The sequence below is a fragment of the Manacus vitellinus genome, unplaced genomic scaffold (genome assembly GCF_001715985.3).
Source record: "Manacus vitellinus isolate BGI_N305 unplaced genomic scaffold, ASM171598v3 scaffold_34_pilon, whole genome shotgun sequence".
Lineage (NCBI taxonomy): Eukaryota > Metazoa > Chordata > Aves > Passeriformes > Pipridae > Manacus > Manacus vitellinus.
In genome coordinates, this window is record NW_021940488.1 from 6,477,281 (window position 1) to 6,495,750 (window position 18,470).

Sequence of the window (18,470 nt, forward strand, 5' to 3'; positions counted from 1 at the left end):
TTACCACTTTGCCTATCATTCACTGCACGGGTACATCTAACATAAGAGTGTTAGCTCCTTGAGAAAACATGAACAATTTAATTGTGTGTAAAATGCCCCACAGACTCCCCTGATGCACCACTCATGCAAATCCATTCCTATTGGGCTGATCCTTCAGGAATCAGACAATAGTTAACACAAGTACATGTCAAGACTCGAGGAGGAGCAAACTTAGTGCAGCAAAGAGAAAATGTAAGCAAGGAATGGAGGCACAAGGTAGAAGCTGCACGGATGTTTTTGCAGCAATAATTAGTGGTCATCTCTAACACAGAGTCCAGAGGAGGTCACCAAGTTGATTAGAGGGATGGAACACCTCTTCTTTGAGGAAAGGCTGAGAGAATTGGGATTGTTCAGCCTGGAAAAGAAAAGGCTTTGAGGTGATCTAATTTTGGTGTGCAGTACCTGAAGGGAGCCAACAAGAAAGATGGAGAGGGACTATTTACAAGGGTCTGTGGTGACAGGACAAGGGGGAATGGCTTCAAACCGAAAGAGAGTAGGGTTAGATTAGATATTAGCAGGAAGTTCTTTGCTTTGAGGGTGGGTTAAAGCACCAGCACAGGTTGCCCAGAGAAGCTGAGGATGCCCCATCCCTGGAAGTGTTCAAGAGCAAGTTGGATGAGGCTTTGAGCAACCTGGTCTAGTGGAAGGTGTCCCTGCCCATGGCACAGGGATTGGAACTAAGTTCCTTCCAACTCAGGCCATTCTATGATTCTATTATATGAGGATAGGAAGTGCTACATGAAACACTGCACAAACTGCAAGATCTCCAGCTGTACAAAGTACAAAGAAATATTCTGAGGACAGTTCTATACATGATTCTCTATGTTAATCCAGACCAGAAGTGTGGGTGTACTGGCAGTACCACAGTACATATTTCACATCTCTGTCTGCTCTGCCTCTTATGTTTTCCCTTTTTTCTTTCCTACATTTCTCTACCCTTAATCAAGCTCCAATTCAGCAGGTCATTCTGTATGACTGAATATTTGAAAATTCTTTTAAAATCAGCAACCAAATGCTCATATTAAATATATCTATATCGATGTCTGTATAGGTGTGTGTATATATACACACACAGAGGCACACACGGTATAAACACACACACAGAGAACATAACCCTAACAGAATTGCTTCCAACTATTGGGATATAACACTACTTTGCCCACCAGATGGCAGTAACTTCAACTTAATACAACCAGACACCACATGCACAGCAAACAATGGCATTCCTTATATTTGGGATTTTCCTTAAGACGGAACGCTGGGTTTTTGAACATGTAGAGTGGAGCTATTCCAGTTTCCTTCTATTTAATGACAAGCTGTAGGATGAAGTGTTGTACTACCAGCTAAGTTCAACACTGATCAGTGTATCCTATAAAGTTGTTTCAATTTTTTTTTTTAAACAGATATCATTTCATAGGGGTTTTTTTCAGTATACTGTAATTTTCTCGAATTTGAGAAGTGCAGGTGTTATTCCCAGTCATTGTCTTTTTCCAAGAATAACTTCCAAACAGAAATAAATGAGTAACTTTCAATTGTATAATAAACAGACTTTTACAGTACATGCTAACAGTTAAAAAGACTAAAGGACTCCAAAAAAGGGGGGAAATGGAAAAAACCTTGTGCATAATTGTTTGACAAAAATATGCAGTGTGCAGATTTCTTAAGGTAACATCTACTGCAAAAATATTGCAGGCAGTACATACTATATTACATACAGGCTAAATCGCCTTTAATGTGGGAGCTGACAATTGCTCCTACTGGTAAAAGCAAGAAAGTTTTCTCAACATAGTCCAGGCATCATAAAATAATGTAATCTAGTGGATGGGGACTGCTCTATAGGATATCCAGCTATAGAAGCAACTAATCATTGATTCTAGTCAAAAGATTATTGTTGCTCTTTTTATTTCTTTAACTTCTCCCATTTTTTAAAAGAAATTTTCCAGAACAAAATGTCCTATATTATAAAAAGAGGACTTCACTCCTATACTATTAATATTAGTATTCAGAATTATTAACTGGGTTTTTATGCATCTCTACTCTGACTGCAAAGATAATATCAAAAGTGCACATTCTTATTAATAAAACACACTCATCTTCCAATAAATTTATGACAAAATACACAGTCTGTTTGGACAGCTGGCTTCCACCATCCTACAGGCAGGGATTCAAGATCCTTTCTTAGTTTCATGATCTCTTTTTCAGCAGAAAGACAAAGTAGAGCAAAATTTTCTCCAGATATACAAAACAGATAAGTATGGTAATGTTAAAAAAAGACCAAGAAAATAAAGCAAAAAAATTATCCAGGCTTTATGGGTAAGCAGAAGATTGAGGGAAAACAACGATGGCAAAGAAGAAACTGGTCTCAGACACAGAAAAAAAAAATTAAAAAAAGAAACCAAGACCTTAACAAAAGATTTGCAATAAAAGGAGGAAACATAAGCAGGAGGGTAAGAAAATACGATTGTGAAGCCTTTGGGAAGAGAGAGAAGGAAAGACTAAGTGTGGCTATCAGGCCTGGCTTTAGGAATGCCACCGTATGCAAAAAGCTAGGTCTCTGCCACCTGCTCCAGCTGAAGTAGGCTGGTGAAATACTGTTTTTCAAGAACACAGCGATATGCCTACTTTCTACTGATTAAACATTAAGCAGCCAGGCAGACTTGTTTTTCACACTTACGGCTAATATTCGTAAATATTTCACTTTTAATAGCCAGCTCCTCTAAATAAACCAAAAAGGTAAAACCTTTTTGGTAAAACATGGATGTGTACTAGACCACCAGCAGCCCAAATTAGGGTCATTTTAACTGATGATAATCTCTAGATATAGTATAATTCAAAAAACCTTTCCATAAACTTTTCATTATGGCTTGATATTCTTCTGAGATCGCACATTCACATCTGCTGGGAGTATGAGCAGAACCTACCATAAAACTCATTCCTAACATCTGAAGGGAGAGGAAAAGTAAAGGTATCAAAGAATTTTGAGTATGAGCCTGTCCAAAATGGTTTGAACTGGAAAATGCAAACCTGTGTGAACAACCATGCACTCAAAATCCATCCTTAGATCAGAAAGAGAAACCAAGTGAGTCATTGTTGAAGGGAACAGAGTAAAGCACAGGGGTCTATCGTTCAACACAAGGGCCCAGCATAAAAAGTTAAGCACAACCCCGTGATGTTCAAAGCGCTGGTGAAGTAGGAGTGACAGGCAACTGCTTTTTCCTCCAACTGCAGTATCAGTAGTAATCCTACAGTCACGTTTAGGAAAATTCTGTATATTTTGAAAAGGATATGGGGAAAAAATACAGGTAAAGGAAGAGCCACAACTACTGGATACTGGGCAATGTGTTATGGCGAAATTTTTAAGAGATATCAGATCTATTTTAGCTGACTTGAACAAATATGTAGCAGTGATTACAGGAAAAAAATACCATCTATGGTTCAAAGCTAAAGCTGGTCAAATTTAAATTAGGTGAAAGAAACAAATCCTGATAGTTTGTTTCAGGAATTAAGCATTCTTGCTATAAAGATAAATAGCAATTAAATAAATAATTTCCTGCTTCAAAGACAAAATACAAGGGAGTGACAGCACAAAATGTAAAAACTTATGAGTTTAAACTACATAGTCCAATGGCACATTCTGATTTGAAACACAGCCCTGTTCTGTGTGAGGAGGACCATGACTGAGCTCCTTGGGAGCCATTTCAAACACAGAGGGAGTGTCTCCTCCCCATCCTGGGAAAGCCACCACGGGATGGAGAACCTCAGCACTGCCCATGGCCCCATGTACACTGGGTGACTGGGATTCTGAAACTTTGGGTAGTTGCCTCAGGGCTTACCTGCAGCTCATGAAGTGGCGAACACAGTCCTGTTGAGACAGAATGGCAGCTGCACACCTAGAAAAGATGTAGGGCATCAGAACAAGGATACAGGACTCACTCGATAAACTAGTTGAGTTTCACCCGCTATTTTAAAATTAACCCCGTTTCAAAGAAAGACATAATGTTATCTCCCAGAATTACAAAATATAAAGACAAAAAAGAGGAATCTTTTTTTTTCAAGGCTTGATGAACTTCAACATGTTAAAAAAATTACGGGAATTGTCATATATCAGCAGCTGAAGCGACAAATTAAGGTGGTACCATGACATCTGTCTTGCAGAGCCCACAGCCTTTCAGCACATCACAAACTGGGGGCACTCTTGCTGGCTGGACACTCAATTGCATACTTACCTATGCAAGTTAATTAAAGTCATGATTTTATGACTTTTATTTCATGCCAACCAGCTTGAATTTATGCACAAAACTTATAATTTTTCTCATTTGTTCTAACTTCTTCACAGCAGACACAAAGTTGTGTTTAGCAGAATATTTAGGGAAAGTATTAATCTACAATCACATGTCTAGCACAGTAAATACAATAGCAAGGGAAAACACGTTTAGCAGAAGTACTATGCTGGGAAAATGTGTTTAGCTTACACAGTAAGAAGTGCTTTGAGCTATTTGTTATCAACATATCACATACAGTGCTTTCCTTTCATTAACATGGAGTTTTTCAAGAAGAGGGATAAGTTAGTAAACTTGTTACACTCAGCAAAAGCGCAAGATTTTTAAACGAGGAACCCTTCAGTTTCTCAGAGCTCAATTAGTATTAATTACAAGTTTAAAGAAGTACCACAACATATTCACATTGATAGTATAGGCATATCTACAGCATAATTACTGTCACTTCAATAAGTGCAGTCATGCATGTTCATCCCCTTCTAGGATCAAAGTGGTGGCATTTCAAGCCCAGGCTCCTGCTATCAGAGGCAACCGTGTTTCACATTCCTTTCATAAATGTATCATTTTCCACCTTGCAAACAGTCAGACGTGTGTGGAAAAACAAAACCTGACCACCTTCTTGGGAGACTCCTTCAGAACTGCTTTGATGGTTGGAAATCTTCTAACTTCCAGTCTGATTTTCTGCCAATTATTTCTGCCCCAGCTCTGTTCTTCAGATTAAATAATTGTTCTCCTTAACTCACAGTTGTCCTCTCCTTTTCTCTTGGCCTTTATTTTACTCAAGGGAAATAAAGGTTTTAGTATCCTCACAATAACCACCTTTCCCTTCCCCCTATTTGTTTTACTCTCATTTCTCTGTTTGTTACACCTAAGTTCACGCTTCCTGTACCTGGGCACCCTGAATGCTTGGCAGTATTCCTGGGGAGGCTGTTGTGGTGCCTCTCATGGAGGCGTTAATAATTTTATTTCATTACCTGAAAGGTCTAACTTGGTACATTTTTAACTGGCATAAACCTCTTCTATGGACATATCAGATCACTGGAACCACAGTCATTTTGGATTAAATTCATTTTATCTAGTTTTAAGCAGCATCTCTGAGCTAGTCACTGCAGGCCATCTCAGAATTAGAGAGACATTTCACAGCATGATTCATCTGACCTGCTTTCAGAGATTCTGACTGGGTGAAATCTGTTGTGTCCTAGAAATACTCTTCACTGACCATGTCTAAACAAATACCTCAGTTGGAGAGATCTATACTGAACTCACTGAACAGCTTATTTTGTTGTTTATTAATATAATCCTTCATTTCCTTTTTAAAAATCTTGAGATATCAGATAATAGCAGAAGCGATCCTAACCATATATATAACTAAGTTTTCAGACTTCCATCCTATTTATATTCCTTGCACTCTCCCAGTTGTGAAGTTTTCTCTGGATTATTCATTGATGGCACTTTTGAATGGCATATTGAAAATGGCTCTTCTAGTAGGCCTTTAAAACTCACAGTAACTAAAGGTGGCAGAATTTCCTCTCAAAAATCAAGTGCTTGTGTAATGATTTGACAGAATTATCATTTGACAATTGTTATTCTAGTCTGGCATATGAGCAACAGCTACTTTAGGAAATCAGATTGTAGTAACATTCAGCAGCGAAAACAAAATGCTGAATTTTGATAAAATAAAAGGATGTAGACTTGGGGAAGTAGGTGGATGCTTTTTGTCAATCCATCTCTATCAAAGCTCCTAAACTACATCTTCTAAGCAAGATGCTTGAAAAATCTGAATAGTAAAAGTTAAACATTAAAATCAAACAAACAGGTGCAAATATGTATTTCTATCATCCTCTGCAATGGAATAATTACAGAATTTTGCTTCACAAAGAACAAATTAAAATCAGAAGGAATTTGATACTCTCCCTCACCTCCATAGACAAATCAATGTAGTTACTGTACTATATAGTTTCATAGTGGATTTATATTTAAAAATTTACTGCTTTTGAATCTTAAGAATTTACCTTAAATCCTCCAAATATGAGCTATAAAATGGGAAAAGTGTAACCACTCTACCACTGTTTCTTTGCTTTGAGAGGGAAGTGCTAGTAGAGATAAATAAGTTTATCCCAGGTTTTGCAGCAAGTAGCAGGCTGCTACTTGGATATTTTGAGAGTTTTGATTTGGCCAGTACACAGTCATGAAGGTTTTCTTCACGTCACACCAATCCTGTTTACATACAAGCATTTGAACAATTCTTCATGTGACACAAGTGTTTAGACAAAATTCCTTATGAGAGGGGATAACTGGTGAAAGTTTTCATCCAAACCCAAACTAAATACAAATTACAGAATATCTGGAAGATTGCTGAACACGAGCATGAACAATTCAAAACTGAGTTATTTACCATAGCAGAACTAACTATGAGTACTTGTAATCCTACTTGGTGCTCGGAAACCAAAACTCAGAATAAATCTCAGAAAGGTGAAGATCTAACAACTTCATTCCTCAGACCAAAATACCAAAAGGATTAACTTCCAGATAGTTCAGGCTAAAGGAAAAATTCATGGACAGGAGGTCCATGAACAGATACTGAAGGGTAAGGCAGGGGTGTCCCATCCAATACCACAAATCCAAAAAAGATGGATGTCAAGAGAGTACAAGGGAAAAGGATCCCTGAAAGCAGAGAGGCACATGTGCTATCCCCCAATTGAATGCCCTGTTAGCACTGTCACAAAATAAGCATCAAGGTAGATGGACCATTAGTCTGGCCCACAAGAGTATTTCTTGAATTATCTTGTTCCGTGAATAAAAACCAGACAGACTTTGGTAGCACCTTAGGAAAACTCAAATAAAAATGTGGGGGGAAAATGTCAATTTAAAATTGTTTAACAGTACAACCTAAAAGTGAGATCACCTAGTCAGAAATAATGAGTGAAGAAATACCATTAGTGTTCTCACACAACACATATTCAGACCCAAAATCCCTGCCACAGCAGGTTCAAAGGGATGTCATCTCAGAGAAATATGATTTTTTTCAGGATGTAATTCCAGCTACATTTAAATGTCAGACTATCAACCATCTTGCCCCTCATAAACCAAAAATGATCAGATTTTTCATTCTCTATGGAAATTCTACTTTCTTAGGCCAGAATTCTGATAGACGTTCTTGGCAGCAGCATTTGTTAAGCATATATGCTGACCTTTTCAAAGTTCCCCTTTTTAAAAAATTAGTGTTCTTGTTTATCATTTTGCTATGTATTCTTTCAAATACTGCTAAGCACAAACTTTGGATGCTCACTCGAGTTTGCAAAGTTCCCTATTCATGAGCGTACAAGCATTACAAGACTTGGAATTCTTTCTTGTCAGTAAAGCATAAATTCCAGAGCTCTTCAACCAATGCAAACACAGGGGAAATTTCCATCCTTCTTCCTGAAACAGGATGTAATAATTCTACCAAAGGTATATCTGTATATAAAATAGCCAGTATTTACCCTGAGAACTCCCTCTTTCATGACTATTTGGGAGAAATCAAATATGAAAAAAAAAAGTAGTGATTTCCCAGACAACACAACATTTTAAAACCAAGACCAACAGTAGGTTAGACACACTCTGGTCCTGTTTGATTTTTTGTTGCTGGAGCACTTCCCTACGAAGACAGGCTGAGAAAGTTGGGGTTGTCAGGCCTGGAGGAGAGAAGTCTCCTGGGACACTTACTGGGGCCTTTTAATATTGAAGGGGTTTGTAAGAGAGGTGTAGAGGGACTTTTTACAAGGGCCTGTAATGACAGGGCAAGGAATAATGGCTTTAAGCTAAAAGAAGATAGATTTAGGTAAGATATTAGGGAGAAATTCTTCACTATGAGTGTGGTGAGACACTGGAACAGGTTACTCAGATCAGCTGTGGCTGCCCCATCCCTGGAAGTGTTTAAGGCCAGGTTGGACGGGGCTTGGAGCAACCTGGTCTAGTGAAAGGTGTTCCTGCCCATGTCAGGGGGTTTGGAACTAGATGATCTTTAAAGTCCCTTCCAAACCAAACTATTCTATGATTCTATGACAGTTTGGCATGACCAGACCTTAGCAGCAAATATTTTAGCCCTCCAGCATATCACAACAATTGTGATCTTAACTTAGCCAGGCTCTACACAAGAACAAAGCTCTTATTGCTGTTGTTCTGCAGGTCTCTATTAGAAAGCTACAAGAAATATCAGGTTATTTCAGATTAACATTATTTAAGTAATGCTAAAGCTTTCCTTCTTGTGAACAGAATACCAGCATTAAAGGGACTTCTACTTATCAATATCAGAGGCTCATAAAATGGCAGTATAGAAAAGAACCTTATACACTTGAGATGCTCCTGGAATCAGACTAATTTTCATTTCAAAACATCATAGAACTATGAGTGAGAAAATGTGCCTTTCTGGTCATTTGACTCAGAGTGCATGCTGCATCTGTTATTTATTTTCAATGCATTTGGAAGGAGACTTCAGTAAGAGGCAATTTAATCAGACTTTCTAAGGCTTTTTGTGGTGGGGATTATAGACTAAAAAGAATATTCAAGAGCCAGGGAGACTTAATTTGTTTAGTATCTTAAATCGAAGTTGATGCAGTTAGTCATTCCCAAGTTTATAACAAACAAATCCACCTACAGTACCAAAAGCAAACAACTGCAACTGTTACTGGCTTAACTGATCTATCAGGCCTCTTGCTTTTGAGGAGGAAAGCCTATAGACTTTCACATGATACCAAAAGTCAAACAACACACTTTTAAGTTTTGATGATTCTTTGCTACATGGGTTTCTCCAAGTCCTTGCTCTAAGCAAGTCCACAGTCAGGCTTGAATATTCATTGTCATTAAGGAAATCTAGAAAACGATGATCCTGGAGAAAAAAAAAAAACAACAAAAAACAAAGGATTTTTGGTGGGGATTAACCTGGCAGCACTTTTAAAAACCTTGAGTTAAAAAGGTGTCTTTTCATCAAGTTTCAGACAACTGTAATTCATCCTGTATCCCCAGGCTAAACCTTGGGGTTCTTCTGGGTTTTGCTAGCTTTGCTTTATCCAGTAGATTATTAGGATGTGCACCTCAACAAACTACTGTCCTTAAAGTTCTGGCTTACAACATTGCTGCATATCATTATACAGTGCCAGAGTATACATTGCTTAAAGATGGCACCAAACTGCAGAACCCAAATCTTCACTGAACAAGAGGATTGTGGGTTTTTTTGTTCTGGTTTGGTGTACTATGACAGAACTGACACTTTTTTTTGAAGAATCTTACCTGGGTGACTCAAATTATGAGATTTTGGTGAAATAAAACCTTCTTCTCAGTTGCTGAAGTTTTCATAGGCTAGATGTTCTGCATTGGTTCAGCTATCTTAACAGATTTCCGCAACTCCTTGCATTTCTTCAGGTAAGGAAAAGTGGAGGAAAGAAAGGGTAGATAAATCATGCTGGTAAGACTGGTACCTCCCATAATTCAAGGGAGCGATTCAGTGTAAAATTTCTGTAAAGTAAACTGATGACACAGTGAACCTTGCCTCCAGCATACTGCATTAAAACTTTGTCTACCTCTCTTGTAAAAACAAAGGATTTCATTCTGAAGACAACAGGGGCATGAATTGCATCGATTATGAAGGAAATTGCACCTGATAATCCTTGCTATGCAAACCACAGAACTCCCCATCATCCAGAAGGCATCTTCAGTATTAAAAAAGCTCTCTTTCTCCCTGTTCTCAAAATCAGTGATGTAGTCCCTTGGTTCAAAGAAGCTGAATTGGCTTCTGTATCACAATGGAGGTTAGAAAACAGTGGTGCTTCCTGAGGCCCTTAGAGTCCTGGTATTCAAGAAGAGGCATAAGATGCTTAGATTATTTGCTCCTTCACTTAAATGGATAGTTCAAAAGGGAAAGTAAAGAGAAATATCCAGTTATTAGTCATCACTGGCTGAAATGGAGTAAAAGGCCTCAAACTGGCAGCCTGAACTTTAGCTTGAATGAACCAGGTGCAAAGTTGGCACATAACTCAAGCAACAATTCACTATAACCCAATGTGTTTTCAGAAGCTCAGTGTTGACGACACAAGAGGGACAGGAGCGTGTGTACTTTGGGGCAACACAACAACACATGGTAAAATCCACCCTACAACAACAACAGAACTAAAACTTAATGGTTTCTCAATCATGTTTTCATTGCTCATAGAGATACAACTACTCCCTTCAACACCAAGCCTTACACATCTTTCATTGCAATGCTCTCAGCTCCTTACAGGAGAAGACTAATTATTTCAAGAATGATCATGAACATAATTAATATCAGATCCTCCCCTTGGTACACTGTGCAGACTGCTGTGAATCCAGAATATTTTCTTATTAATGACATTAAAATGGACAAGAGGGAAGCCTTTTACTTTAAAAATCTTCCTTCTAGTAGCCAAATCTCTCTCTTTTAAAAATTTGTTTATTAAAACCTAATGTGTTATTAGCATGAGAATAATTTCAAGCAGTGCTTGGATACCAAATACAGCAGCATTGTCTTTTGCACTGTTTATGCCATACATGTAAGACTTGAGTACTTAATATTTTAATTTATTATTGAAGGTAATAAAAATTAAGAGAATTCCACAGCCTAAATAAAGCTGAAGGCACAACACTTCTACATGGTGTATGAATTTCTAAACTGCAGTCAGCATATGAACATGTTTGTCATCATTAACATGCATCTATAGTTCAGCAGGAACACCACAACGCTGTACTACATCTAACAGCCTACACAAAAGAGCAGCAAACAAATTCTTATCTTAAGCGGATGGGACAAGTTAATGGACCTTCTGGAGCAAAGTTACAGTTTGCAATCATGTCAAAGTCTATCTGAAAACTGAATTAATATGCAGGATATAAATTACCCAGAATGAATCTAATTAATCCGGATCATGACTATTTTAAGATCATGGGCTTTCTACTTTTGCTATTAATATTTAATTGCTTATATTGCGTATTTCTATTTTCTGTGCATTTTTTTCTTAGATAATTTTGACCCATAACTGTGCAGGGTAGGCCAAAGATTTTTTCCAAAAAGCCTATTGCTATTTGGAGGCAACTTACTGTTAGTTCACATACTTTCATCTCGAATACACAGTCCTCAGTCTGAAGTTGAATCAAACCAACCTACAGATCAACGAAACTTCAGAATACACCTTGAGAAAATATTGCCCTTGATACACTCATAAATATTAATTACATTTATAGGAATAGCAATACAAATTCTACCAAGTACCACAGGTCCCTGCAGCTATTGAAGAGCAGGAAAAAATAGTGATGGAAATTACCTGTGTAATTATTAGTGTTCCTGGAACTTCGAACTCTGTTCAACAGTTCACTAGACATTTCCCCCCACTACACCCCCCATTTTAACAGGAATAGTTGGAATAAAGTTAATCTCATACTGATAATAAGAACACAAATGCTGTAGAGCTTGTAATAGAACAACATACAATAAGTATATAACAGAAGCTACTGGTCCTACAACAAACTCTTTAACAGTAAAATTCTAATAAAATAGTAAGCCATCAAAATTTACAAACTACCACAAACAGTTAAAATGTCACAGAACAGATGTAATAAACACAATTAAAAAAAGCAGGCACACTTATGCCGGAGCAAATACACTGCACATTTTAATTTTTCAAGAGGAAATGTAATATGCTGCAGATAAAGGAGTAACAAAGCAAAGAGAGACTAAGTAAAAACATAACAATTCTCAAAGGTTAATGATTACACCACAGGCATATTGTCACTGATCACATTTTTACTACCTATAGCTAGCAGATAATTTCTTTTTTTGCCCCCCAAAGAAGGCAGGACTATTATGTGTTGACTTTTGTGTGCATTATTACTTGTCCTGTCTAGAAGTGCAAATCTTGAAAATTAGCAAAAGGAAGAAAAATAACTGGTAAAATATTGGAATACAAAAGTTATTGCAGAGAGACAGAAATTCATTACTTTCAGACTCTGTCAAACTTATAATAATATGCACTTAGAAAGAAAAGCAAAATCTTATTTTAAATGGCATTTGCTAAAGCTACGCTAACAAAAGGATTTGTGGCCCTGTCAGGAAAAAACATTGACCCTTGACCTTTTTTCAGTTTAGAGAAGGAGAATAGCCAGAATCTTGTATATCGAACAAATGTTTGTTCTATATAAACGTTCTCGCAATTTTCTTAGTTTGCTGAAAAAGCGGAGAAAAGAAAAAAAAAAAAAGACAATATAAAAAGAAAAGAAGAAGAAACTGCCCCAAACGAAAGGCTCGATTCAGAAACTGTGCAAGGCTGCTTCTAAACAGTCATGTGACTTTTTTTTTGCTAACAGCCATGTGCTCGCGTATCATTTTACTCTGAAATAACTCTGCGGATTTCAGCTCAACCTGCCTTTGCTTATAATGCATGACATAGCCTGTGAGGGAGCCTGAGAACCGTCCCTCTTCAAAAGCAAGGTTCCCATGCTTGGCCTGTAACCATGGAAGCAGATGCCTTTTTTGCTTACCCCTGCTTACCTCTTTGCAGCCACGAGCTGCTCCCTATTGTTAAAAGGGGTACGCCTTGATTTTTCTTCGTCGTGACTGAACTTGCCTCTTCTTCAAAGGGCACGATGCTGCAGGTCATTGGTCTAGACTGTTTGCACGGTCCAGAGAACAGCCTTGATGTAACCCTTGCTCCGTCTGTGCCACACCACCAGCCGTGCGACTGCAGACTGTAGGGGGACATCGGAGATCTGTATTTGAAAAGAAGTCCGTCCGATTTTGCCATTGTGCCTTTTCAGTCATCGATCGAATGAATATCGAACCTTCTGTCGTTGCATGTGTGAAATAGATAGCTTAGCAAGCACTTTTGTGCCCAAACCTGTGCAGTGGGCCAAACTCTCTTCCTTTATTCACAAGTATTATTGGTTTTTTGTAGTATAGTAATTTCTTAGGAACTTTAATAACGGTGTCCTAATGTTAGACCAGCCTCACAACAGAATCTCTTTGTTGTAATGTGCTTGATTTAGCACCTAATTTTTTTTTTTTTTTAAAGGTGCTTTCTCTTTTAGTCATTCCCAGTTGAACATCAGCCCTCTTAAAGTGCAAGGGCGGCTGATTTTGAATCGGTATGAATAGCCCAGAATCATTTCAAAACAAGATACTGACTGGATGTTTGCTGCCATAAGGCTTTAAAAATAACAGGGGGGTGGGGGGGAAGAAAAGTGAACTTGGAAAGCTTCCAAGATAAATTCAAAAAGTAAAAAATCCAAGAAATACGGCTTTTCTTGTTGTTGTTGTTAAATAGAATAAAGTAGATAGTGTTAAGAAAAGATAGATATTGTAATAGATAAAATAACCTGACAGTGGTGGCTAAATGTCTAAAAGAATCTTCTTTTTTTTTTCTCTTGATATAGAAAGACAAATAATTCAGAAAATTAACACCTAGTAACATGGGACCTTGAAAGCACTTTTTGCTCTTCTGTACTATTGCATAAACCTTTCTGATATTCACTGGTAAGCTTATTTTTTTAATATGCATTTAATTAAAAAAAAATATACCGATGAATGTCGACACCATTGCAAGAAATAATGAAAATCATGCTAAACCACTGAGAAAATGTAGCTGAAGTGTTCAGTCGAAGAGTTCAACAGAACTCTAAGAATTTCAGGGGGGAGTGAAGAAAAAGATGCTCTAACACCTTCAAATAAAAAAACTCCGGAATTGTAGCTAACATGGAAAATGATACATTCTTGAAATCAGTCGGTAAGCAAGTTTTTACTCTTCTTTTAACAGAATGGCAAACTCTCTGATCACTGCCTGTCAAAAAAACAATAATCTAGTGAAAGCCATCAGCACCTACTCACTGTAAAATGTGCCTGCCTCTACTCTGTCCTAATAAAATCCGGATTGCATCCAAAAGGGCTTATATATTCTTCAGGGTGTTGCTTACCCAGCGTTGTCTGTATATGACATCAGTATATATATTTTTGAGATACCACTATCTCATACTTCAAGGCATACCTATTTTCTCTAATTGCCGCAGGCAAAGGGGAGGTGCACTAAAGAATAAAGAAGGTTATTGTGACAGATGAAACATAATTCACAATGAGTACTCTTTTCATCCAGCCCTAAGTAGCAGAGGATTACTCCAAGCTGAATTTTAGGGGAGTATGTATGATCTGATTTAATAATACGAGGACAGGCCACGAGCTGAAAGGCAGTATAAACCAATTATGCTTTTGCTGATTGTTTGTGGGGTTTTGTTGTTGGGGTTTCCCCCCGTCCCTTCTCTTTTCTGGAAATAGAAGAAATGTTAACGTGAAGAGGGTCTGAAGAAACATGGGGAAAAGTAAGAAATGCGGAGAAATAAAAGTTGGGATTTTTTGGAATGGATATTGACAAATGCTTATTCTATATTTCTGCTTCATGACACTTAAATGAAATAAGATCATGCCTTTTCTTCAGTATTAATGCGCTGTGGAAGTAGGTAAACTAATTTTGATACACTTATTGAACTTGTCTTGCTTCCGAGAAATTAATACTTGAGTCTTCTAAAAATGCTGTATGATGTCAAGTTTAGATGTAGATAACTGTGATAGTAAAATAACTTTGTGCTAAGTGTGTGTACATTGTTCTTCTGAGTCACTATTTTAATATTTAAACATTAAGTGAGTAAGCTTGCATGAGTATTTTATATGTTTGTTTCCTTATAGTGTGCTTTGGAAAATAATTGCCTAGCACAAATTACTGTATTACATTCGGAAAGGTTTCATCTTTTTAGACTTTCAGTTTTCATATAGCAACTATTTTTTTATGATCTAAAATTGCATTCAGAATGCCTGGACATGTGTAGTTAGTTAAACTGAAAAAACTGCTAAGGTGCTTGGCAAAAAACCCCAACAAAACAGTATCTCATTTTCTCTTTAGAAATGTTCTTTTAAGACTGACTACTTTTTAAAGTAAGAGGTAACTTTTAAAAATTCCATCTTAATGCAATTGTATTAATCACTGATCTTCTCAAAGAACATTTCTATAAATTTTCTATAATTTAGTATGCAAAATAAAACTATTTTGAGATATATATTCTAAATGTATTATTCTAATCTTCATCTTGTTTGAAAAATCACAAAAAATCAAACAACTGTGAATTACATGTTTGTTTTCATATATTTTGGATTTTTTAATTAAACAAAAAACAAAACTGCTTAGCAGTCAGAGCTAATAAAACTGTGCTTTTAACTGAAAATGAATTATTACGGGGGCTTAGTTTATAACTTTGAGATTTTGGACTGAAATATAAAATAAAGATTAATTGGAACAGACTTTCTGTTATTCTGTGCTGCTATATATCAGACCAGCTAAGATGATTCAACAACTTAAGATCAAATGTTCCATAAACAAAATAGCAAGGAAATGGTATAAAAATCAGCATGTGAAATTATTATTATATTTTCTAAACCGGGAAAAGAACACTGAAATTTTGTCTCTCTAGAGGCTGTTACTGAACTATTCTCTTACATAATATGATTTCATGCCATTCTTAAAAGCAAACATAAAACCAATATTAAGTGTTTCATAAACACCATAAGCAATTAAGCGTATTTCAGTGGACGAGCAGGATGCATTAAGCACACCACAGTACTATATTTTAAAGAAAGAATGAGCAGTCAGAAAACGCACGAAGTACCAAAAGAAAACTGCCAGAGTGAAAGCATACATTTTAATATTTTAGTTCGCAAAGGGAGCAGCAGCCAAAAGACCGTTCTAACCACCTGACAAACAGCAACAAACAACAGCTCTCGAGTCAAAATATTTATTAGGGTGTCATGTCAATGCACAACCTAACATATGTGCCAAGGAGAAATTATTCTATTATCTTCAGCTGAGTGAAGCAGTAACAATGAACGTACAGATTTATAAATATATATAGGACTGAGAACGTTCTTTCAAATCATACAACCATTTAGCTTTCATTGATAATTTAAAAAATACATTTAAAAGTGTAAAGTACAAGTTACATTAATTCCTGTGACAATTTTTATCCAAATATTTTTGTTGCCATGACACACTGCACTTGCAATCCATCGTAAAGTTTCTTAGCAAGAAATAAAACACTTTAGCATTTGTTTAAGGAGTCAAATGGCATTTTAGCTACTCTAAATGACATTAATTTAAGTAATATATCTTCTGTTATAAACTTTTAAACAGCATATATTTTAGGGGCATTCATACTGGTAGACTGGTTTTGTTCTCTTTAAAATTAGTTTGAATTAAAATTTACTATTGACATGCATAAAACTTTCAGTAAAAGTGCAGAGGAAGGTTGCCTTTGGAAAAGTAGGGAAAAGAAAGCATGTCAGATGACGCCTGCATGCAACAAAAGAATCTCTTAAGATGAACAATGTTTTAATACTGAATCAAATGGTGAGCACGCATGTAATTTACAAATCTAAAAATATATAGTATTACACATTATTTTCATTCTTTTCTGTAAAGCTTACATCAGGCTGACTCATACAAAATTCACCACATCATTTTTAACAGCCGGTGTTGAGGTTTTTTTAAGAGAGAAAAGGCAGGGGAAAAGAGCTCTTCATGTCCCTTGCAAACAAGGTTTGATTTTAACCAAAACTAAGTGTGCAGGTATAGTTGTCTCATCCCATACCCTATAAATCTTTAAAAACCTGCAACTGAAATTAAGATTTGTAATATTTTGGGAGCTACAAAGAACACAGCAGCTCAGGAGACAACACTGGGAATGTAAGAAATCACAGACTTTGATTCTATACGACAAGCTGGATAGGAGTCAAAGCTGCCACATGTGGTGTGAAAAAATGCCACCCCGGTGTGAACAAAGGGTTTAAAATGGAGTCAAGAAGCGTGCAAGCTCAATGTCTAAGCTTTTCCTGTGAATTGTACTGCCACAACCTGCAGGATATCAAGTGGGCTGGGAAGAATAGAGTGCCTTTGGAAGCTACAATGGAGTAGCGGTGGCCGTCGGTGCGTTAGGGTTTCTATTGTTTTGGTCTTCTTGTTTGCGTGTCCTGACAATGTGCTGCTCTACTTCAGCGAGAAATTAAACTCTAAGCACCAAAAATAAAGTCACAAAATTCACCGAGAAACTGATGAATGCAGCAACTCTGATCTTGCTTATTGTAGTCCTAGTTTACAGCTCAATGAGAGAATTTACCAGCTGGATTGTTCATTTTACTGGGCCCTGAACCACAATCTTACGAGTGTAAAAGAAAAAGAATAATAAATGCTGTTCATAAAAATCTCTGTGACCTTTTACCAAGATAATAATTGCAATAATATAAATATTTTTTTGGGTTCATTCAAACAGAAAGAATGCTGCACCTTATTTCAGTCAACAGCTTTCCTCCTTTTATTACAACATAAAGCTAATAATCTGCATATTCATTTCAGAAAACACTGTCTTTTGGAAATAATCTATGCAAGTGCATGCAGCAGCAACCCAAAAGTGTATAGGTCACACGCTTGCAAGGATCCTGTGCTAACACCGTTCAACAGTGAAGGTACTAAAAATCATAAATATTCTACCTAGGTAAAAGAAAATGTTATGTAGTCAAGGCAAAAGGAATAATAAGAAAGAAAATAGTTAAATACATCTTCCCAAGAGATGTAAACAACAAAAAGTACAAGTTTCACAAAGAGAAAATGCATTATATTTATCAGAATTCCTAAACAAAATCAATTAAAATCCAAGGAAGTGCACGCACAAAACCCAATAAACAGTAGATTTTCTAAGAATTAAAGAAACCTTCTTATTTCCTATATTACATTTACATGCTTTATTAAGGATTAGGTCAAAAGCCACCGATTTTTAGTTTACGAATGCAGGTCAAGACAAGAACATTTTTCTATTTACTCTGTGTAACTCTGTATAGAAATCAATCTGTTACTTTCATTACAACCACACAATCAATTCCATTTAAAGTACAACGCAACAGCCAAGTCCAAGGACAATATGGATCGCTGAAAATCCTTCATACTCTCTACAGAATTTATTCAGTCTGACTGGGATGATTTTTCTCCTCATTAGTATTCACCAAGCTTTCACAAACAAACTTATCCCAGCTTCACCTGTTTTTAGTTCAAAGCATAAAGCAAAACAAAGCAAACACTAATT

At 36.7% G+C, this 18,470-nt stretch overlaps 1 long non-coding RNA gene across 1 annotated transcript in view; it reads right to left on the reverse strand.

Annotated features, from left to right (window-relative positions):
• LOC108640461 overlaps window positions 1–18,470 on the reverse strand; it is a 116,817-nt gene that overhangs the window by 18,182 nt on the left and 80,165 nt on the right. Inside the window, exon 4 of the long non-coding RNA XR_001921195.1 lies at window positions 3,873–3,929. This is a non-coding gene — a long non-coding RNA (uncharacterized LOC108640461). The remainder of the gene's footprint in view (window positions 1–3,872; window positions 3,930–18,470) is intronic.